The sequence below is a fragment of the Pimephales promelas genome, chromosome 10, assembly GCF_988280905.1.
Source record: "Pimephales promelas chromosome 10, fPimPro1.hap1.1, whole genome shotgun sequence".
NCBI classification, from domain to species: domain Eukaryota; kingdom Metazoa; phylum Chordata; class Actinopteri; order Cypriniformes; family Leuciscidae; genus Pimephales; species Pimephales promelas.
Genome location: NC_142778.1, coordinates 5,689,984 through 5,695,983, shown reverse-complemented (window position 1 = coordinate 5,695,983; position 6,000 = coordinate 5,689,984). Strand labels below are relative to the sequence as shown.

At 37.4% G+C, this 6,000-nt stretch overlaps 1 long non-coding RNA gene across 1 annotated transcript in view; it reads left to right on the top strand.

Moving 5' to 3' along the window:
- Window positions 1-248: 248 nt before the first annotated feature.
- Window positions 249-6,000, top strand: part of LOC148977294 (uncharacterized) — a 153,146-nt gene continuing 147,394 nt past the window's right edge. Inside the window, exon 1 of the long non-coding RNA XR_016169847.1 lies at window positions 249-526. This is a non-coding gene — a long non-coding RNA (uncharacterized LOC148977294). The remainder of the gene's footprint in view (window positions 527-6,000) is intronic.

Below are 6,000 nucleotides of genomic sequence, written 5' to 3'. Positions count from 1 at the left end.
GGTCTTATCAAGTGAAACGATCGCTCGTTTTTTTAAAAAAACAACAAAGTTTAAGTTTTATAAGATCAAACACTCGCCTTGCTCTGTTCTGTGGTGCACGTTCGTGACTCTCCTGTTCGAAATCCTTCAACAAAATGAACAAATCTTTTTCCGAATCAATTTCGTTTCTTTCGCCGAATGAACCAAATGACTCGGAAAAAGATTTGTTCATTTTGATGAACGAGTTTGAACAGGAGTGTGTTACAGAGCAAGGCGAGCGTTTGAGCTTATAAAACTTAAACTTTGTTATTTATTTATAAAACGAGTGATCGTTTCACTTGATAAGACCCTTATTCATCGTTTGGAATCGTTTAAAGCCCTTTGAACAAGTTTGCAGTTTGTACTTAAAGTTTCTTTTAGAACTTGAACTGTCTGGTTCCCACTAAAGTCCATTATACGGAGAAAAATCCTGGAATGTTTTCATCAAAAACCTTAATTTCTTTTCGACTGAAGAAAGAAAGACATGGACATCTTGGATGACATGGTGGTGAGTAAATTATCAGCAATTTTTTTTTTTTTTTTTTTTCAAAAGTGAACTTTTTCATTCCCAGCTAATTAATCACGCACACTACTAAATTTCACAACAAGAGTGCATCAAATCAATTATTCCATTCATATTAAAATATAAAATCCTTCTATAGGCTTTTTTTTCTCAAACTATCTACTGTAAAGCTCACATTTTGCATGTTTGCCAGAACATTAATCCTTTGAGATACAAAATGTAAAAACAGTTGGCAATATTCGTCTTTAGAATATATTGCATGTGTTAGAGCTTTAAGAGATTATGTGCCATGGATATTGTCAGTTCGGGGTTTTTACTCAATAACGCTCTCCTGTCCAATACAGCAGAAAATTAACGCTATCTGTTTTTAGGTAATCCTGTTTGCACATACAGTGATTTACCAGGGTCAACAAGACTGTGAAAACATATGGGAAATGACAAACCCAACATTTTTCCTTTATTGGTGTTTCAAATATGGTGGAAGCTTCTCTTGAGCATGAGGCATCCAAAGCCAAACCAATGAGATTGTTTCTGAGAAAACGCCTCTCGAGAGACACTGACCCTGCGTTCCACAAAGCAGTTACACATGCACACACACACACACACTTGTTTGTAATGGGCCCCTGCAGTGATCCATGGCATCTGGTAATTGTGAGCTCACTGAACCATCGCTAACAGATGCAGTGGAACCGCGCCATTAGCTAATACATGCGGGCTGTCAACTCACGCATCAATGGTATGAAAAGTCAAACTGTCATTCTTGCAGTGCTGAGACCATATTCATCTGCCATCCAATCTAATACTTATTAAACGCACATTATCAGAGGATGAAGCTTCTCTGCTTGAGCTGGTCTTTGCTAACCCTGATAGCGTGCCAGTGGACAAGAGTGAGGTGCTGAGAAATGGGCACGCTCTCCTTCAGCCGACCCTGTTCCACTGAAATAGTGCTCGTGTTGGAGTCGACGCTTGGCTGGGGATGTGAGAGCCTTTCATACCTGGACCGTGTGTCCACTGACTTGAGAGCTGAACATTTAATGTAACTGACTATCTGATGTGACAGTACAACCACCTTCCTTTGAGTCTGTGTCAGCCCATCCTTTTGATCGCCACCCTGCAGCCAGGCTCCTGACAGGAGCAGAAAAGAGAGGAGGAGTACAGTAGCAAACTGGGCTGATGAGGTGTGACAAGCCAAATCTGAAGTTAAAGGAACAGTTAACCCAAAAATGAACACTATAGTGAAAAAAAACCCTTCACCAAAATATTTATAACGCATTTATTTCATACTACGTATGCTACAAATCCACTAACATGTTATCACTTGAGACTTACCGATATAAAAATTATAATTAAACTTTGTTTGAGGCACTTCTTTATTGCACAATTCACATTTTTTTTTATATTAAGCCTCACTATTAGCAAGGATAGTATGATAAAATGCAAAAAATTTAAGTGTACCTAAAGTATGCTTGCAATAGTGCAATTTTAGCACACTTAAATCTTTAGTTGGACCCTCAGCACTAGTTCCGGATAACTAAAGTACATCAAGTACAAATTTAGGATACGATATTAATTGCAGGGTATTTTAAGTATATATTAATATGTAAATGTATTTGTAATATGATTCATATAAAATAAATGTATTTCAAATATATTTTTTGTATTTGTTTTTCACTAGGAATGTAATTTTAAATCATGATTTTACTCTTCAATAAACACACAAGAAAAAAGTTAAAAATTTGTGAAAATTGCTCTTTTCCAAACAACTTTAATAAATGTGGAGCGAGACTGAAGCAGTAGTAGCAGTCAAAATGATTAATGCATAATATTCCGGGGGTTTATGAAGCCATACGATAGCTTGGTGTGAGGAACAGACTGCTAACTAATGCAAGTTAAAAAAAAGTCCTCAAAAACAACAAAAAAAGCTAATTACAAACAATAGGACAAAACAATGGAAAGTGAAAAAAGCAATGAAACAGCCAGTTCCAAAAAGCATGACAAATGGGAAGGTTATCATGAATATTCAGCCCGTTCTCATCCTTTAGCGTCACAAAACAGCGCTATACTATGTACATGGCAGCCTTTATCGTTAATATAACACGTGAACCCAAGTCGTCATAAATCCTTTAGCGTAATATGAGACTACCCTACCCAACCCCACACCTAAACTTACCCATCACAGCACGTGTTATATTAACGATAACAGGTGCCATGTGCGTAGTATAGCGCCGTTTTGTCATATAGCGTTCAATATAACGCTAAAGGATGAGAATGCATTGGAATATTGGCCATTTGCCATCCAACAGACAAAAAATACATCAATAGAATCAATAGTCAATAAAATCATAGGAACTACATGGTATTAACATGTGTTTTGGTCGACTGGATCGCAAGTAGACGAGGGAGACACAAACCCGTTGAAACCTGGTGTTTTAATCCGTGGTCAATGTGGTCAGTAGGCGGGGGTGGTTGCGGCATTTGAACGCATTCAACCACATGACTGTTTACACCATGAAACAATCTGATTAAGGCCCTGTTTACACGATGGGAAAACGCAGCTATTTCTCTGCACTTTTCCCTCTCATTTACACGAAAACGCCGTTTTTATCACTGAAAACGATTATTTATAAAAACTCCGGCCAAAGTGGAGATTTCTGAAAACGCCGGTTATGTGTTGTCGTGTGAAATGGGAGGAACGGCGTTTTACAGTAGGTTCTCTCTTGTCATTTCTGAGGATTCTGATTGGCTTGATAGGCTTTATCCTCAACCCCTACACTGCCGCCAATAGGTTTGGCATAGTTATGATGGCGCTCGACGGCGTATTTATGTGGGTGTGTAAACGATGTTGTTTTTGAAAACGGAGAGGGTGAAAATATTCGTTTTGCTAAATACCCGGCTTTGTGTAAACGTGGCCTAAATGTTTTTTTCGACTACTTCAAGACGTAGTTGAAAGTGGACAAGCTCAAAATGGTTACAACTATGTTTAGCGTCATACATGCGATCGACCAAAACGCCTAATAGCAGAGAAGAAAGGTAAGAATCTAATCTTAAAGGTAAAACAAGAATTATGTAATAAAATCACTTGCACGGTGTGATATATTTCATGCAGTTGTGTACTTACAATATCCCAAAAGTCTCCAAAGATTTTTTTCATTTTAGAGATATTCTAATTTGAAATAAGTGGCTGTCCTTGAAAAAAAATGTCGCCTGTCAATATCCGCGCTATCCTCGTTTCCATTGATACTGCCATAGCATTACGTAACTATGGCGACAGACATTTAGCGACACGCAGTTCTTGTCTCTTTCAAATATAGAATATCGAAAGCAGACTTTGGGACAAAGATGGAAAACTAAAATGAGGATCAATATCAGCGTGGCGTTTTTGCAGATGCCGAGAGCTCCACGTCCGCGACTAACTTGGACTTGACAGCTTTATTAGACAGGTGAGCAAATGTACATTAAACAAATCCATGTTATATAACGTAAGCTCAACATAATGGAATGTTAGAATATGGTCAGTATGTTATTCTAATGTTGATCTAGCTAACTGCTAGTTTCGTATAGCAAACAAACTAACCCGCATAACTTTTAGCACACATTTAAATGCCGTTTAGTGTGATAGTGTAATGTTAGACCAAGTGAGCAACGCTGTTACCTCACAAGTTTACTTTGTCTAATAAACTGACCTGTGTGAGTAATCCAGCACGTGCGGGCAGTTCGGTAGAATTAAATGTCCTTATTCCTTCATATCCGCGGGACTCTCGTATGATATTGGTCTCTTTAGCATTCGCGACCTGAAAACATTAATGTTTGCACTCATCCATAAACATTATTAGATCCATCAGCTTAACAGCAAGTCCCATCATTCAGCTCATCACTGCGTCATCAACCTACATCTTTGTTATTGTTGCAAATGCGCCATCTTGTGACAAAAAAACTACATATTGTGCCTTTAATTATCTAGATTGTCTTAAAGCCAACTTGTTTAAAAATGTAAAATAGTTAAATGTTAGAATAGATAGTTGTTCTCGGTGGGTAAGATGGCTGGTATACCCTGGGATCTATATATAAGTTCTATATAATTGTCTTAAATGATTGCATAATACTTTTGTCTATCCTTTTCAGTCTCTTTTCGGTTTTTCTAGTGATAAAGTACAAGCCGTTTAATTCATACAATTTTATTACAAATAAAAATGTATTAAGACAAAATTAATTAATACTATATTCATAAAAACAGTGCCTGACAAAACGCTTTAAGGTTTCTGAGAGCATGCCTTCATACTGCGGTTTATTTCACTATAACTGCATTGTGGAAATGTGTGGAAGGTTAATAACTAATTGATGAGAACTCAATACGGAATAAATGGAGTTTGTAATACTGATGCAATACTTCATTTCCACCAGGCTGCGTCTTTATAGCTGGTTCAGGAGCACAGAGAAGAAAGCTAAATGCTCCTGCCCTTCAGTGACTGATACCGATGGTTTGGCTGCGTGCGGTGGTTGTTTGAGTCGAATCAGGCAGGCCTGAGGGTCCCGATGCAGAGGTTACAGAGAAATGAGTCCCTGACCATACTGGCTTATCAGCAACCAGCTTTTATTTTTCATAAATGAGGGATTAATTATTGCCCCCAGAAGAGCATAGTCTGCACTGTGTAGATAAATCAGACATTTTCCCCACGGCGCAGTGCAGAAATGAGGGGGAAAAGGGCAGATTTAGGGTTGTACAGAGAGTGAGAGTAACTTTGTCCCAACACAACTCCACGGCCATCACATGAGAAGTAATTTTGCATGATTGCCTTAAACATAGCTCCCGCTTTCAACCTTTTATGGTTTTTTTCTATTAAAGTTTGTCTCTTAGGTACAACTAAGAAATTCTGGCAAATCAAAAGCTTAAAATGCTTGTTCAATTATTTAGCTTGTTTTGTTATTGTTTTTTGACGTTTTTTTTTTTTTTTCTTGTTCTTCAGAAAGTTAATTGCTGTGCAGGAGAAAACTGTAATGCTATTCAAAAAGCAGTGATTAAAATTGTCTCTGCTTCTCCAGATATGTTATTTTTAAAGAAACAAAATGCAATTGAATCTGTTTGTGTAACTCATGAAAAAGTATCTGTGCCTCTTCTGTGCAACTCATGAAAATCGCATGACAAAAATATGCATAAAATTTTAAAGTACTTGAAGTCAGAAAAATTGGAAATACTCTGTTGTGATTGCAGAACCAGGGGCTGTTAAGTAGGCTCAAAAGTGGTGAAGATGATTTCACCAAGCGCAACATATTCCTAAATCAACATATTTGTTGATCTTGGAACAACATTCCAATCAACCCAAATTGATTTGAGGGACAAGTTTACAGTTTTTGTCATGTTTAGATTTACAACAAAATTCCAATTTTTCCAAAGCTGCATCGTAAGTCCCATATACGTTTACTCTGATATCATAAATGTTAAAGGGATAGTTCACTTTGAA